An 18,792-nucleotide genomic window follows, 5' to 3' on the forward strand; every position below is an offset into this window, starting at 1 on the left:
ACATGTGTAGAAAAATCTCTTTCTGATAAAATTTCAAGCTATTGGGGTTGAACTAGAGGAATTTCTCAAACTTGGATAACCAAACTTTTTTTTTCATTTGGGGTGTGTTAATAAATTTTCTTTACTTACATTATTTATTGCTTTAAATTTTTTACATACATAAACACTAAAATTTTCATTTTGTTGTGATCTATTTGCCTTTTATCTCTTTTTTTGTTTACGAGATGAAGGGAAAGTGAAAACTCAAGTTTTGATTTGATAAAAAAAAGTAAAAATCTAAAATGGAAGTGCACAACGCACAAATGTAGAGATTGATAATTTCAAAAAGTGTCTGTAATTTTTAGGGATTGCAAATTCTTTTTAGTTTCCATATATCAGGTTTTGTTATCGAAGGAGAAGGGGGAGGCTGGGGATTTTTAACCGAATGTTGACTCCCAATCCATAAGTCATTCCACACAAAAATATAGCCCGTTACGCATGATAAATCACTTAACAATCAAGTATGATCGTTTGGTCAACTTTACGTAAATGGGCAAAAATAAAGGCCAGTTTAACTCAGGTAAATATCCCACCGCACGTTAGCTTTAGAATTTAATGTTATTCTCTGTAAAAGGTTTGGATCCATAGGTCATTTGCATCTTTAACATGTTTCAAGCATGCATATCCATTTTTTAAAACATGTGTAGAAAAATTTCTTTCTTATAAAATTCCAAGCTATTAGTGTTGAACTAGTGGAATTTTCCCAACTTAGATAACAAAACTTTTGTGTTCATTTGTGGTGTGTGAATAAATTTTATTTACTTACATTTGTTATTGTTTTAAATTTTTTCCATACATAAACTCTAAAATTTTCATTTTGCTGTGATCTATTTGCCTTTTATCTCCTTTTTTGTTGACAAGATGAAAGGCAAGTGAAAACTCAGGTTTAGATTGAAGAAAAAAAAGTAGACATCTAAAATTGAAATGCACAATCCATAGATGTATATAGTGATAATTCCAAAAAGTGTCTGCAATTTTTAGGGATTGTAAAATCTTTTTAGTTTTTAAATATTTGGTTTGCAATCGTCGAGAAACTCTATAATTTCAAGCATGCAAATCCATTTTTTAAAACATGTGTAGAAAAATCACTTTCTGATAAAATTCAAAGCTATTGGGGTTGAACTAGAAGAATTTCTGAAACTTGGATAACCAAAATTTTGTGTTCATTAGTGGTGTGTGAATAAATTTTATTTACTTTAATTTTTTATTTCTTTAAATTTTTTGCATACATAAACACAAAAATTTTCATTTTGTTTGATCTATTTTTCCTTTATCTCTTTTTTTGTTTACGAGTTGAAGGAAAAGTGAAAACTCAAGTTTTGATTTAAGAAAAAAAAAGTACACATCTAAAATGGAAGTGCACAATGCATAAATGTAGAGAGTGATAATTCCAAAACGTGTCTGTAATTTTTAGGGATTGCAAACTCTTTTTAGTTTTCAAATATCAGGTTTTGAAATCGTAGGAAAAGGGGGAGGTGGGGGATTTTTAACCGAGTATTGACTCCCAATCCATAAGTCATTCCTTACAAAAATATAGCCCGTTACGCAAGATAAATCACTTTAGAATCAACTATGATCGTTAGGTCAACTTTTTGTAAATGGGTAAAATAAAGGATAGTTTAACTTGGGTAAATATCCCACCGCACGTTAGATTGAGAATTTAACGTCATTCTCTTTAAAAGGTTTGGATCCATAGGTCATTTGCATCTTTAACATGTTTCAAGCATGCATATCCATTTTTTAAAACATGTGTAGAAAAATCTCTTTCTTATAAAATTTCAAGCTATTAGTGTTGAATTAAGTGGAATTTCCAAAAATTGGATAACAAAACTTTTGTGTACATTTGTGGTGTGTGAATAAATTTTCTTTACTTTCATTTGTTATTGCTTTAAATTTTTTCCATACATAAACTCTAAAATTTCCTTTTTGCTGTGATCTATTTGCCTTTTATCTCTTTTTTTGTTGACGAGATGAATGGAAAGTGAAAACTCAGGTTTTGATTTAAGAAAAAAAAGTAGACATCTAAAATATAAATGCACAATGCACAAATGTAGATAGTGATAATTCCAAAAAGTGTCTGCAATTTTTAGGGATTGTAAACTCTTTCTAGTTTTTAAATATCTGGTTTTCAATCGTCAGGAAAAGGGGGAGGCGAGGGATTTTTAATCGAGTGTTGACTCCCAATCTATAAGTAATTCCTTATAAAAATATAGCCCGTTACGCATGGTAAATCACTTTACAATCATCAATGATCGTTAGGTCAGCTTTTTGAAAATGGGCAGAATAGTGGCTTGTTTGACTCGGGAAATATCCAACAACACATTCACTTGAGAATTTAATGTTATTCTCTTTAAAAGGTTTGGATCTATAGGTCATTTGAATCTTTAATATGTTTCAAACATACATATCCATTTTTAAAAACATGTGTAGAAAAATCTCATTCTTATAAAATTCCAATCCATTAAGGTTGAACTAGTGGAATTTCTCAAACTTGGATAACAAAACTTTTGTGTTCATTTGTGGTGTATGAATAAATTTTATTTTCTTATATTTTTTATTGCTTTAAATTTTTTCCACACATAAACTCTAAAATTTTCTTTTCTTTGTGATCTATTTGCCTTTTATCTCTTTTTTTGTTTTTGAGATGAAGGGAAAGTGAAAACTCAAGTTTTGATTTAAGAAAAAAAAAGTACACATCTAAAATTGAAAGGCACAATGCACAAATATTAAGAGTGATAATTCCAAAAAGTTTCTGTAATTTTTAGGGATTGTAAACTCTTTCTAGTTTTTATATATCAAGTTTTGCATTCGTCGGGAAAAGGGGGAGGCGGGGGATTTTTAACTGAGTGATGAGTTCCAATCCATAAGTCATTCCTTACAAAAATATAGCCCGTTACGCATGATAAATCACTAAACAATCATCTACGATCGTTAGGTCAGGTTTTTGTAAATGGGCAAAATAAAGGCTTGTTTGACTCGGGTAAATATCCCACCGCACGTTCACTTGAGAATTTAATGTTATTCTCTTTAAAAGGTTTGGATCCATAGGTCATTTGCATCTTTAACATGTTTTAAGCATGCATATCCAATTTTTAAAACATGTGTAGAAAAATCTCTTTCTTATAAAATTCCAAGCTATTAGGGTTGAACTATTGGAAATTCCTAAACTCAGATAACAAAACTTGTGTTCATTTGTGGTGTGTGAATAAAATTTTTTACTTACATTTGTTACTGCTTTAAATTTTTTACATATATAAACTCTAAAATTTTCATTTCGTTGTGATCTATTTTTTTCTTTTATCTCTTTTTTTGTTTACAAGATAAAGGGAAAGTGAAAACTCATGTTTTGATTTAAGTAAAAAAAGTACACATCTAAAATGGAAATGCACAATGAACAAATGTAGAGAGTGATAATTCCAAAAGTGTCTGTAATTTTTAGGGATTGTAAACTCTTTGTAGTTTTTATATATCAAGTTTTGCAATCGTCGGGAAACGGGGGAGACAGAGGATTTTTAACCATGTTGACTCCCAATCCATAAGTCATTCCTTACAAAAATATAGCCCGTTACACATGATAAATCACTTTATAATCATCAATGATCGTTAGGTCAGCTTTTTTTAAATGGGCAAAATAAAGACTTATTTGACTTGGGTAAATATCCCAGAGCACGTTCACTTGAGAGTTTAATGTTATTCTCTTTAAAAGGTTTTGATCCATTGGTCATTTGCATCTTTAACATATTTGGAGCATGCATATCCATTTTTTAAAACATGTGTAGAAAAATCATTTCTAATAAAATTCCAAGCTATTAGGGATGAACTAGTGGAATTTCCCAAAATCGGATAACAAAACTTTTGTGTTCATTTTTGATGTGTGAATAAATTTTCTTTATTTTCATTTGCCATTTCTTAAAAAAAATTCCATACATAAGCACTTAAATTTTCATTTTGTTGGGATCTATTTGCCTTTTGATCCTTTTTTTTTTGTTTATGAGATGAAGAGAAAGTGAAAACTCAAGTTTTGATATAAGAAAAAAAAGTGCACATCTAAAATGGAAATGCACAATGCACAAATGTAGAGAGTGATAATTCCAAAAAGAGTTAGCAATTTATAGGGATTGTAAAATCTTTTTAGTTTTTCTATATCAAGTTTTGCAATCGTCGGGAAAAGGGCAAGGCACGGGATTTTTAACTGAGTGTTGACTCCCAATCCATAAGTCATTCTTTACAAAAATAAAGCCCGTTACGCCTGATAAATCACTTTACAATCATCTACGATCGATAGGTCAGCTTTTTTTAAATGGGCAAAATAAATGCTTGTTTGACTCAGTTAAATATCCCATTGCACGTTCACTTTAGAGTTTAATGTTATACTCTTTAAAAGTTTTGGAACCATATGTCATTTGCATCTTGAACATGTTTCAAGCTTACATATCTATTTTTTAAAACATGTGTAGAAAAATCTCTTTCTTATAAAATTCCAAGCTATAAGGGTTGAACTAGTGGAATTTCCCAAACACGGATAACAAAACTTATGTATTCATTTGTGGTGTGTGAATAAATTTTCTTTACCTATATTTGTGATTGCTTTAAATTTTTTCCATTAATAAACTTTAAAATTTTCATTTTGTTGTGATGTAAATTCCTTTTAACTCTTTTTTTTTGTTTATAAGATGAAGGGAAAGTGAAAAATCGAGTTTTGATTTAAGAAAAAAAAGCACACATCTAAAATGGAAATGCACATTGCACAAATGTATAGAGTGATCATTCCAAAAAGTGTCTGTAATTTTTAGGGATTGTAAACTCTTTTTTGTTTTTAAATATCAGGTTTTACAATCGTCGGGAAAAAAGGGAGGTGGGGGCCTTTTAACCAAGTGTTGACTCCCAATCCATAAGTCATTCCTTAGGAAAATATATCCCATTATTCATGATAAATCACTTTACAATCATCTATGATCGTTAGGTCAGCTTTTTGTAAATGGGCAAACAAACGGCTTGTTTGACTTGGGTAAATATCCCACCGCACATTCACTTGAGAATTTAATGTTATTCTCTTTAAAAGGTTTGGATTCTTATGTCATCTGCATTTTTAACATGTTTCAAGCATGCATATCCATTTTTTAAAATGTGTTTAGAAAAAATCTCTGATTTATAAAATTCCAAGCTATTAGGGTTGAACTAGTGGAATTTCCCAAACTCGGATAACAAAACTTTTGTGTTCATTTGTGGTGTGTGAATAAATTTTTTTTACTTAGATTTGTGATTGCTTTAAATTTTTTCCAGACATAAACTCTTAAATTTTCATTTTGTTGTGATGTATTTGCCTTTTATCTCTTTTTTTATTTATGAGATGAAGGGAAAGTGAAAACTCAAGTTTTGATTTAAGAAAAAAAAGTACACATCTAAAATGGAAATGCACAATGCACAAATGTAGAGAGTGATAATTCCAAAAAGTGTCTGTAGTTTTTAAGGATTGTAAACTCTTTTTAGTTTTTATATATCAAGTTTTGTAATCGTCGAGAAAAGGGGGAGGTGGGGGATTTTTAACCGAGTGTTGACTCCCAATCCATTAGTCATTCTTTACCAAAATATAGCCCGTTACGCATGATAAATTACTTTAGAATAATCTATTATCGTTAGGTCAACTTTTTGTAAATTGGCAAATAAAGGCTTGTTTGACTTGGGTAAATATCCCACCGCACTTTCACTTGAGAATTTAATCTTATTCTCTTTAAAAGGTTTGGATCCATATGTCATTTGCATCTTTAACAAGTTTCGAGCATGCATATCCATTTTTTAAAACATGTGAAGAAAAATCTCATTCGTATAAAATTCCAAGCTATTAGGGTTGAACTTGTGGAATTTCCCAAACTCGGATAACAAAACTTTTGTGTTCATATGTGGTGTGTGAATAAATTTCCTTTACTTACATTTGTGATTCCCTTATATTTTTTTCCAAACATAAACTCTAAAATTTTCATTTTGTTGTGATCAATTTGCCATTTTTCTCTTCTTTTGATTTATGAGATGAAGGGAAAGTGAAAACTCGAGTTTTGATTTAAGAAAAAAGGTACACATCTAAAATGGAAATGCATAATGCACAAATGTAGAGACTGATAATTCCAAAAAGTGTCTGTAATATTTAGGGATTGTAAACTCTTTTTACTTTTAATATAACAGGTTTTACAATAGTCGGGAAAAGGGGGAGGCGGTGGATTTTTAATCGAGTGTTGGCTCCCAATCCATAAGTCATTCCTTACATAAATATAGCCCGTTACGCATGAAAAACCACTTTACAATCATCTATGATCGTTAGGTCAGCTATTTTTAAATGGGCAAAATAATGGCTTGTTTGACTCTGGTAAATATCCCACTACACATTCACTTGAAAATTTAATGTTATTCTCTTTAAAATGTTTAGATCCATAGGTCATTTGCATCTTTAACATGTTTGAAGCTTGCTTATCCATTTTTTAAAAAATGTGTAGAAAAATCTCTTTCTCATAAAATTCCAAGCTAATATGGTTGAACTAGTGGAATTTCCCAAACTTGGATAACAAAACTTTTGTGTTCATTTGTGGTGTGTGAATAAATTTTCTTCACTTACATTTGTGATTGCTTTAAATTTTTTCCATACATAAACTCTTGAATTTTTATTTTGTTGTGATCTATTTGCCTTTTGATCTTTTTTTTTTTTGTTTATGAGATGAAGAGAAAGTGAAAACTCAAGTTTTGATATAAGAAAAAAAAGTGCACATCTAAAATGGAAATGCACAATGCACAAATGTAGAGAGTGATAATTCCAAAAAATGTCTGTAATTTTTAGGGATTGTAAACCCTTTTTAGTTTTTATATATTAGGTTTTGCAACGTGGGGAAAAGGGGGAGGCGGGGGATTTTTAACCCAGTGTTGACTCCCAATCCATAACTCATTCCATACAAAAATATAGCCCATTACGCATGATAAATCACTTTACAATCATCTATGATCGTTAGGTCAGCTTTTTGTAAATGGGCAAAATAAATGCTTGTTTGACTCTGGTAAATATCCCGCCGCACGTTCACTTGATAATTTAATGTTATTCTCTTTAAAAGGTTTGGATCCTTTGGTGATTTGCATCTTTAACATGTTTCAAGCATGCATATCCATTTTTCAAAACAAGTGTAAAAGAATCTGTTTCTTATAAAATTCCAAGCTATTAGGGATCAACTAGTGGAATTTCCCAAACTCCGATAACAAAACTTTTGTGTTCCTTTGTGGTGTGTGAATAAATTTTCTTTACTTACATTTGTTATTGTTTTAAATTTTTTCCATACATACACTCTAAAAAATTTATTTTGTTGTGATCTATTTGCCTTTTATCTATCTTTTTGTTTACGAGATGAAGGAAAAGTGAATGCGTAAGTTTTGATTTAAGAAAAAAAAGTACACATCTAAAATGGAAATGCACAATGCACCAATAAACAGAGTGATAATTCCAAAAAGTGTCTGTAATTTTTAGGGATTGTAAATTATTTTTTGTTTTTATATATCAGGTTTTGCAATCGTCGAGGAAAGGGGGAGGCAGGGGAGTTTTAACTGTGTGTTGACTCCCAATCCATAAGTCAGTCCTTACAAAAATATAGCATGTTACGCACGATAAATTACTTTACAATTATCCATGATCGTTAGGTCAGCTTTTTGAAAATGTACAAAATAATGGCTTGTTTATCCCAGGTAAAAATCACCACCGCACGTTCACGTGAGAAAATAAAGTTGATCTCTTTAAAAGGTTTGGATCCGTAGGTAATTTGCATCTTTAACATGTTTCAAGCATACAAATCCATTTTTAAAACATGTGTACAAAAATCTCTTTCTTATAAAATTCCAAGCTATTAGTGTTGAACTAGTGGAATTTCCCAAATTTGGATAACAAAACTTTTGTGTTCATTAGTGGTGAGTGAATAAATTTTATTTACTTACATTTATTATTGCTTTAAATTTTTGCCAAACATAAACTCTAAAATTTTCATTTTGTTGTGATCTATTTGCCTTTTATCTCTTTTTTTGTTGACAAGATGAATGGAAAGTGAAAACTCAGGTTTTGATTTAAGAAAAAAAATTAGACATCTAAAATGGAAATGCACAATGCACCAATGTAGATAGTGATAATTCCAAAAAGTGTCTGCAATTTTTAGGGATTGCAAACTCTTTTTAGTTTTTAAATATCTGGTTTGCAATTGTCGGGAAAAGGGGGAGGCGAGGGATTTTTAACCGAGTGTTGACTCCCAATCCATAAGTCATTCCCTATAAAAATATAGCCCATTATGCATGATAAATCACTTTACAATCATCGACGATCGTTAGGTCAGGTTTTTGTAAATGGGCAAAATAGTTGGTAGATTGACTTGGTTAATATCCAATAACACATTCACTTGAGAATTTAATGTTATTCTCTTTAAAAGGGTTGGATCCATAGGTCATTTGAATCTTTAACATGTTTCAAGCATACATATCCATTTTTAAAAACATGTATAGAAAAATCTCATTCTTATAAAATTCCAAGCCATTAGGGTTGAACTAGTGGAATTTCCCAAACTTGGATAACAAAACTTTTGTGTTCATTTGTGGTGTGTGAATAAATTTTATTTTCTTAAATTTTTAATTGCTTTAAAATTTTTCCAGACATAAACTCTAAAATTTTCATTTTGTTGTGATCTATTTGCCTTTTATCTCTTTTATTGTTTACGAGACGAAGGGAAAGTGAAAACTCAAGTTTTGATTTAAGAAAAAAGAGTACACATCTAAAATAGAAAGGAACAATCCACAAATGTTGAGAATGATAATTCCAAAAAGTGTCTGTAATTTTTAGGGATTGTAAACTCTTTCTAGTTTTTATATATCAAGTTTTGCAATCGTCGGGAAAAGGGGGAAGAGGGGAATTTTTAACCGAGTGATGAGTCCCAATCCATAAGTCATTCCTTACAAAAATATAGCCGTTATACATGATAAATCACTTAACAATCATCTATGATCATTAGGTCAGCTTTTTCTAAATGGGAAAATAAAGGCTTGTTTGACTCGGGTAAATATCCCACCGCACGTTCACTTGAGAATTTCATGTTATTCTCTTTAAAAGGTTTGGATCCATAGGTCGTTTGCATCTTTAACATGTTTCAAACATGCATATACATTTTTTAAAACATGTGTAGAAAAATCTCTTTCTTAAAAAACTCCAAGCTATTAGGGTTGAACTAGTGGAATTTCCCAAACTCGGATAACAAAACTTCTGTGTTCATTTTTGGTGTGTGAATAAATTTTCTTTACTTACATTTGTGATTGGTTTAAATTTTTTCCATACATAAACTCTAAAATTTTAATTTTTTTTGTGATCTATTTGCCTTTTTTTTTTGTTTACGAGATGATGGGAAAGTGAAAACTCAAGTTTTGATTTAAGAAAAAAAAGTACACATCTAAAATAGAAATGCACAATGCACAAATGTAGAGAGTGATAATTCCAAAAAGTGTCTGTAATTTTTAGGGATTATAAACTTTTTTTTATATATATATCAGATATTATTATCTTGTTGAAAAGGGGGAGTCCCTTTAACCAAGTGTTGACTCTCAGTCCATAAGCTGTTCCTTACGAAAATATAGCCCATTACGCATGATAAATCACTTCACAACCATCTATGATCGCTAGGTCAGATTTTTGTAAATGGGCAAAATAAATGCTTGTTTGACTTGGGTAAATATCCCACTGCAAGTTCACTTGAGAATTTAATGTTATTCTGTTTAAAAGGTTTGGATCCATAGGTCATTAGCTTCTTTAACAAGTTTCAAGCATGCACATCCATTTTTTAAAACATGTGTAGAAAAATCTCTTTCTGATAAATTCCAAGCTATTGGGGTTGAACTAGAGGAATTTCTAAAACTTGGATAACCAAACTTCTGTGTTCATTTGTGGTGTGTGAATAAATTTTCTTTACTTGCATTTTTTATTGCTTTAAATATTTTCCATACATAAACACTAAAATTTTCATTTTGTTGTGATCTATTTGCCTTTAATCTCTTTTTTTGTTTATGAGATGAAGGAAAAGTGAAAACTTAAGTTTTGATTTAATAACAAAAAAGTACACTTCTAAAATGGAAATGCACAATGCACAAATGTAGAGAGTGATAATTCCAAAAAGTATCTGTAATTTTTAGGGATTGCAAATTCTTTTTATTTTTCATATATCAGGTTTTGTAATCGTAGCAAAAGGGGGAGGCGGGGGATTTTTAGCCGAGTGTTGACTCCCAATCCATAAGTCATTCCTTACAAAAATATAGTCTGTTACGCATGATAAATCACTTAACAATCAAGTATGATTGTTACGTCAACTTTATGTAAATGGGCAAAATAAAGGCTAGTTTAACTCGGGTAAATATCCCACCGCACGTTAGCTTGAGAATTTAATGTTATTCTCTGTAAATGGTTTGGATCCATAGGTCATTTGCTGCTTTAACATGTTTCAAGCATGCATATCCATTTTTTAAAACATGTGTAAAAAAATCTCTTTCTAATAAAATTCCAAGCTATTAGTGTTGAACTAGTGGAATTTCCCAAACTTAGATAACAAAACTTTTGCGTTCATTTGTAGTGTCTGAATAAATTTTCTTTACTTACATTTGTTATTGCTTTAAATTTTTTCCATACATAAACTCCAAAATTTTCATTTTGTTGTGATCTATTTGCCTTTTATCACCTTTTTTGTTGACAAGATGAATGGAAAGTGAAAACTCAGGTTTTTATTTAAGAAAAAAAGTAGACATCTATAATCGAAATGCACAATGCATAGATGTAGATAGTGATAATTCCACAACGTGTCTGCAATTTTTAGGGATTGTAAACTCTTTGTAGTTTTTAAATATCAGGTTTGCAATCGTCGGGAAAAGGGGGAAGCGAGGGATTTTTAACCGAGTGTTGACTCCCAATCCATAAGTCATTCCTTATAAAAATATAGCCCATTATGGATGATAAATCACTTTACAATCATCTATGATCGTTAGGTCAGCTTTTTGTAAATGGGCAGAATAATGGCTTGTTTGACTCGGGAAATATCCAACCACACATTAACTTGAGAATTTAATGTTATTCTCTTTAAAAGGTTTGGATCCATAGGTTATTTGAATTTTTAACATGTTTCAAGCATACATATCCTTTTTTAAAAACATGTGTAGAAAAATCTCATTGTGATAAAATTCCAAGCCATTAGGGTTGAACTAGTGGAATTTCCAAAACTCGGATAACAAATTTTTTTTGTTCATTTGTGGTGTGTGAATAAATTTTCCTTACCTTCATTTGCTATTTCTTAAAAACTTTTCCATACATAAACACTTAAATTTTCATTTTGTTGTGATCAATTTGCCTTTTATCTGTTTTTTGTTTACGAGATGAAGAGAGAGAAAACTCAAGTTTTGATATAAGAAAAAAGAGTACACATCTAAAATGGAAATGCACAATGCACAAATGTAGAGAATGATAATTCCAAAAAGTTTCTGCAATTTATAGCGTTTGTAAAGTCTTTTTTGTTTTTCTATATCAAATTTTGCAATCGTAGGGAAAAGGGGAAAGCAGGGATTTTTAACCGTGTGTTGACTCCCAATCCATAAGTCATTCCTTACAAAAATATACCCCGTTACGCTTGATAAATCACTGTACAATCATCTATGATCGTTAGGTCAGCTTTTTGTAAATGGGCAAAATAAAGGTTTGTTTGACTCGGCTAAATATCCCACTGCACGTTCACTTTAGAATTTAATGCTATACTCTTTAGAAGGTTTGGATCCATATGTCATTTGCATCTTTAACATGTTTCAAGCATACATATCCATTTTTTAAAACATGTGTAGAAAATCTCTTTTTTATAAAATTCCAAGCTATAAGGGTTGAACTAGTGGAATTTCCCAAACACGGATAACAAAATTTTTGTGTTCATTTGTGGTGTGTGAATAAATTTTCTTTACCTACATTTGTGATTGCTTTAAATTTTTTCCATACATAAACTCTAAAATTTTCATTTTGTTGTGATGTAAATGCCTTTTATCTCTTTTTTTTTTTTTTATGAGATGAAGGGAAAGTGAAAACTCGAGTTTTGATTTAAAAAAAAAGTACACATCTAAAATGGAAATGCACAATGCACAAATATATAGAGTGATGATTCCAAAAAGTGTTTGTAATTTTTAGGAATTGTAAATCTTTTTAGTTTTTATATATCAGGTTTTACAATCGTCGAGAAAAGGGGGAGGCAGGGGCTTTTTAACGTAGTGTTGACTCCCAATCCATATGTCATTCATTGGGAAACTATATCCCGTTATGCATGATAAATCACTTTACAATCATTTATGATATTTAGGTCAACTTTTTGTTAATTGGCAAAATAATGGCTTGTTTGACTCGGGTAAATATCCCACCGCACATTCACTTGAGAATTTAATGTTTTTCTCTTAAAAAGGTTTGGATTCTTATGTCATCTGCATCTTTAACATGTTTCAAGCATGCATATCCATTTTTTAAAATGTGTTTAGAAAAAATCTCTTTCTGATAAAATTCCAAGCTATTAGGGTTGAACTAGTGGAATTTCCTAAACCCGGATAACAAAAATTTTTTGTTCATTTGTGGTGTGTGAATAAATATTTTTTACTTACATTTATGATTGCTTAAAATTTTTTCCATACATAAACTCTTAAACTTTCATTTTGTTGTGATGTATTTGCCTTTTATCTCTTTTTTTTTTGTTTATGAGATTAAGGGAAAGTGAAAACTCGAGTTTTGATTTAAGAAAAAAGTACACATCTAAAATGGAAATGCACAATGCACAAATGTAGAGAGTGATAATTCCAAAAAGTGTCTGCAATTTTCTGAGATTGTAAACTCTTTTTAGTTTTTCTATATCAAGGTTTGCAATCGTCGAGAAAAGGGGGAGGCGGGGGATTTTTAACCGAGTGTTGGCTCCCAATCCATAAGTTATTCCTTAAAAAAATATAGACCGTTACACATGATCAATCACTTTACAATCATTTATGATCGTTAGGTCAGGTTTTTGTAAATGGGCAAACTAAAGGCTTGTTTGACTCGGGTAAATATCCCACCGTACGTTCACTTGAGAATTTAATGTTATTCTCTTTAAAAGGTTTGAATCCATAGGTCATTTGCATCTTTAACATGTATCAAGCAGGCATATCCATTTTTTAAAACATGTGTAGAAAAATCTCTTTCTTATAAAATTCCAAGCTATTAGGGTTGACCTAGTGGAATTTCTGAATCATGGATAACCAAACTTTTGTTTTCATTTGTGGTGTGTGAATAAATTTTCTTGACTTACATTTGTGATTGCTTTATATTTTTTCCATACATAAAATCTAAAATTTTCATTTTGTTGTGATCTATTTGCCTTTTATCTCTTTTTTTGCTTACGTGATGAAAGGAAAGTGAAGACTAAAGTTTTGATTTAAGAAAAAAAAAGTACACATCTAAAATTAAAACGCACAATGCACAAATGTAGAGAGCGATAATTCCAAAAAGTGTATGTAATTTTTAGGGATTGTAAACTCTTTTTAGTTTTTATATATCAGGTTTTGTAATCATCGGGAAAAGTGGGAGGCGGGGGATTTTTAACCGAGTGTTGACTCCCAATCCATAAGTCATTCCTTAAAAAACTATAGCCCTTTACGCCTGATAAATCACTTTACAAACATCTATGATCATTAGGTCAGCATTTTGTAAATTGGAAAAATAAAGGCTTGTTTGACTCGGGTAAATATCCCACCTCACGTTAACTTGAGAATTTAATGTTATTCTCTTGAAAAGGTTTGGATCCATAGGTCATTTGCATCTTTAACATGTTTCAAGCATGCATATCCATTTTTTAAAACATTTGTAGAAAAATCTCTTTCTTATAAATTCCAAGCTATTAGAGTTGAACTATTGGAAATTCCGAAACTCGGATAACAAAACTTTTGTGTTCATTTTTGGTGTGTGAATAAATTTTTTTACTCACATTTGTAACTGCTTTAAATTTTTTCCATACATAAACTCTAAAATTTTCATTTTTTGTAATTTATTTGCCTTTTATCTCTTTTTTTGTTTACGAGATAAAGGGAAAGTGAAAACTCATGTTTTGATTTAAGTAAAAAAAGTACACATCTAAAATGGAAACGCACAATGCACAAATGTAGAGAGTGATAATTCCAAAAAGTGTCTGTAATTTTTAGGGATTTGTAAACTCTTTGTAGTTTTTATATATCAGGTTTTGCAATGGTCGGGAAAAAGGGGAGGCAGAGGATTTTTAATCGTGTTGACTCCCAATCCATAAGTCATTCCTTACAAAAATATAGCCCGTTACACATGATAAATCACTTTACAATCATCAATGATCGTTAGGTCAACTTTTTGTAAATGGGAAAAATAAAGACTTATTTGACTCGGGTAAATATCCCACAGCACGTTCACTTGTGAATTTAATGTTATTCTCTTTAAAAGGTTTGGATCCATTGGTCATTTGTATCTTTAACTTGTTTGAAGCATGCATATCCATTTTTAAAACATATGTAGAAAAATCTATTTCTACTAAAATTTTAGGGACGAACTAGTGGAATTTCCAAAACTCGGATAACAAAAATTTTGTGTTTATTTGTGGTGTGTGAATAAATTTTCTTTACTTTCATTTGTTATTTCTTTAAATTTTTTTTGTACATAAATGATAGATGCCATATTCTGACATGAGAACTAGGTTAATTATAATAGAATAACCTGTATAATTGTGTTATAGGTGGTTATTTATCGATTTTCAAATGAAACGTGCATTTATTGAATTTGGCTTTAATCACTGTCGATATTGCATATTTTTCTCTCCTAAATTATATTTCATTGTTTTTAAGGTTTATTTCTTCCTGAAATGCTTTTTATGGATTCAATTATGGAATTTTAGGAGAATTTTGGTGGAGAAGGAGATATTTACCAAAATGCCCTTAGTAAAATGGAGGTATTTTTTAGGGGAAATCGTATTAAAAGAAATGAAAAATCGTATTAAAGGAGGAGAGTGTCAAGGGGAAGAGCGGAGAGGGGGCCTCGACCAAAACAGAGCACCGAAAATAGGGGAAGACCCGAGAGGAGTTTGCCACCGTCGTTTGCCACACCACCTTCGTCCACCTTTGTCCGGCAACCGAGAACAAACCCGAGGAGAGCTCGAGAGAGTCTCCATCGGGGTGAGTTCGATAGTGCCAGTTTCTGCTCGCCAGGCCGAGAGGTGATCCGAGAGGGCTTCTCCGGTACCTATTCCGCATTCTGACCATCCTCTGGAGTCGATTACGTATTTTCGACCATTCCCGGAGCTATTCCGACTCCGACCGAGACTCGAGAGAGCCGGTTAGAGGACTTCAGTTCTGTTTCGTTCTTCACTGGATGTCACCTTCGTCCGTCGGCTTCTATCCTTAGTCGCCGGCGTCGTCTCTACCTCCGGTCACTAACTCTTGCTACCCGAAGCCATCAATTTCGGGAAATTGCAGCACCCGTGAGAACAAGTCTGTTGCCCGAGCGAGAGGAAGGAGAAGGAGAGTAATTCATCATTTTGGAATTTAATTTTTCTATAGTTTGAACTTAGGTCTTGAATGTTTATTAAATGTAATTTGATAATTAATGTTTATTGAATGTTTGTTTTCCAGATATTTGATTAAATCAACTAGTTAGGGTAGGATTATAATTTAGGTTGGATTTTTGCATTTTAATCCGATATCTATCTTTCACTCTATGCGCCCGAGAGGGTCTAGACGCAAGGATTGAGAAATCGGATCCGTGGTTACGTGGCGCTCGAGAGAGGAACGAATCACCGTAAAATCCAGAGTTGATTTCCTGTTGTGCAAGTAGTTAACCAGATGATTGCTTGATAATTTAGGATATAATTAGTGTTTGGTTCAGATTAATTCATCATATTTGGTTAGACTAGTTGACTGAAGAATACGCAAAATTCAGTCCTCCCTGTGGATATGACCCTCGCTTCCCGCTAAATTACATGAACGATTCGTACGCTTGCGAGGTATAAAAGCCGATGTAACTAAATTTTACATCAAGTGTTTGGCGCCGCTGCCGAGGAGGCATGTATTAAGTGTATTTCTTTGTTCTCCATGGTCTTAGGTGAGATTTATTTTTATTTTATTTATTTTATTTTTTTCTTTCGTAATTTTATCTTGGTGATTTTGTATGGAATTATTTTTATTTCTTCTAGTTAGTTCGTATTTTCAGTAGTGAGTTTGTTAGCTTAATTTGATAGTTCGTTTTGTTTCTTTTTGTGTTTTTATGCACGGGCGCCGCTCCCTAGGTGGACCATTAGCTCCCTTTGTTGAAGAGGTAGAACATATTTATAGGAAAACACCCTAAGTCAAGTTAGGAGCTACCATGGCCAATTAGGGTGAACCATTACAGTTACCTGCAGCAGGTGACCGTAGAGCCCTGAGGGATTATTCTATCCCATCCCACTTCACATCACCTTCTTGCATTATATTGCCACCCACTACTGCCGCCAGTTATGAGTTGAAACCGGGTGTGATCCAACTCCTCCCTACATTCTATGGGTTGGAGAAGAAGGACCCATATTACCACATCAAGGAATTCTTAGATATTTGTGCAACTTTCAAATTCCAGAATTTCTCAGATGACTCTATCCGGTTAAGACTTTTTCCATTTTCACTTAAGGATAAGGCCAAGTCTTGGCTTAATTCCTTGGAGGTGGGCAGCATTACTTCATGGGACACATTAGTCACAAAATTTTTATCCAAGTACTTTCCCAGGAGAGAAATCTCCAACTTTATGCAGCAGGAGGGTGAACACTTTTATGAGGCTTGGGAGAAATGGAAGGATTTGATCCGTAGGTGTCCGCATCATGGGTTTGAGAAATGGCATTTAGTGCAATATTTTTATCAAGTTCTTACACCCCAGGTTAGATCCATGGTAGATGCAATGAGTGGTGGGAGTTTGATGGGTAAGAGTGCTAGTGACGCGTGGGACTTCTTTGAAACGTTGAGTGATCAATCTCAGCAATGGGGTTCATCATTTAATGTTGATAGGAGATCCCACGAAGCCAAAAGAGGGGGTCTCTACGAGGTTAGTGAAACACCCATGCTCATGGCCAAGAATGAGGGGTTGACTAGAAAAATTGATGCCCTTATGGTGTCCAAGAGTTCACCTGCTCCTAACCCATCTACTGTCTGTGCAATATGCTCTAGTTCATCTCATCCCACACAAATGTGTCCATCTAGTTCATCCTCCCCGGAGCTCATTGAGGACTTGAATGTAGTCCAGAATTTTCATAGACCAAATCGGAACGATCCTTTTTCAGAAACATATAATCCGGGTTGGGCTAGGCACCCAAATTTCTCATGGTCCAAGGGCCCATAGGTCGAGGGTCCTCCAGGGTTTACTCAACCCCAAGCTCTGCGCCCACATTTCACTCAACAACCATTGATTCCACAAAAACCTTCACTTGAGGATACACTTCAATTATTCATGCAGAATACACAATCCTCCATTGCTAAACTTGAAATGCAAGTGAGTCAGTTGGCCAGCCACATGAGTGAAGAAGCACAAAATAGACTCCTGAGTCAAACCATTCCTAACCCCAAAAGCACACATGAGAGTGGGTTGAGTTCCAAACCCCACCATGAGCAAGCCAAAGCTATAACCACCCTTAGGAGTGGTCGTGAATTGAACAATGGGGTAGGGACCACTAAGTCTAAGGAGTCAAAGGATGACAATGGGGACACATCATTGAGTGAAGAACCTCCAAGTTCTCCACCAACAGCCAAGCAGATCCCTAACCAAGTCCCACTAGCTCCTTATCTGCAGAGGTTATCAGGCCCACCTAGGAAAGGAGATAGCATGCATGAAACCTTGGAACTGTTTAGTAAGGTTCACATTAACATTCCACTTCTTGATGCTATTAGGCAAGTCCCTGCCTATGCCCAATTTTTGAAAGACCTTTGTACACAGAAGAGAAAGCAACATGTTAACAAAAAGGTCTTTCTTACTGAGAATGTAAGCTCAATTCTAAAGCACAACACTCGTAAAGTTAAAGATCCTGGATGTCCCACAATTTCATGTGTCATTGGTGAACATACCATCCAGAGAGCTCTTCTTGACTTAGGGGCAAGTGTGAATTTGCTTCCTTTCTTTGTGTACCAGCAATTAGGTTTGGGGGAATTGAAGCCTACTCCCATCACACTTCAACTAGTTGACCATTCTGTCAATATACCAGGAGGAATAGTTGAAGATGTTTTGATAAAAGTGGACAAATTTCTGTTCCCGGTTGATTTCATTGTTCTTGATACAGAACCAGTAGTCAATGTGACCAACCAAATTCCTGTCATCCTAGGACGTCCCTTCTTATCCACATCTAATGCTATCATTCATTGTAAAAGTGGTGAGTTGGAGTTGTCTTTTGGAAATTTTAAGGTCTCATTGAATGTATTTAATGCCGGGCACCACCCACTTGAGTCTGATGATCTGAGTCCTGTATTGTTGGAAGATGGGCTCAAGCCCAAGAGCTCAAGACAAGAAGCCCACACGTCAAAGGAGTGGCATATGTGTAAAATATGGTACTTTCCATAAAGATGGCATAGAAGTGTAAATATGTGTTCCTTTTATGTCTTTTGTTTTATCAAGTTGTATCCCTAAGGGTATTGTAAAACTATAAATAATGGAATTGGCTAAGAGGTAGGGCATTGAAGCACTCTCCTCTC

At 32.9% G+C, this 18,792-nt stretch overlaps 1 non-coding gene across 1 annotated transcript; it reads right to left on the reverse strand.

The window, feature by feature from the left end:
* Positions 1-16,837: 16,837 nt before the first annotated feature.
* LOC137966749 (small nucleolar RNA R71) lies at positions 16,838-16,944 on the reverse strand. Its single transcript, XR_011116243.1, has one exon. It is a non-coding gene; the product is annotated as a small nucleolar RNA R71 (small nucleolar RNA).
* Between the last annotated feature and the right edge of the window lie 1,848 nt (positions 16,945-18,792).

This window comes from Aristolochia californica, unplaced genomic scaffold (assembly GCF_029961685.1).
Source record: "Aristolochia californica isolate CCGP_79_NKW_82.1479 unplaced genomic scaffold, dmAriCali1.0.hap1 SCAF_5, whole genome shotgun sequence".
In the NCBI taxonomy this organism is placed as follows: domain Eukaryota; kingdom Viridiplantae; phylum Streptophyta; class Magnoliopsida; order Piperales; family Aristolochiaceae; genus Aristolochia; species Aristolochia californica.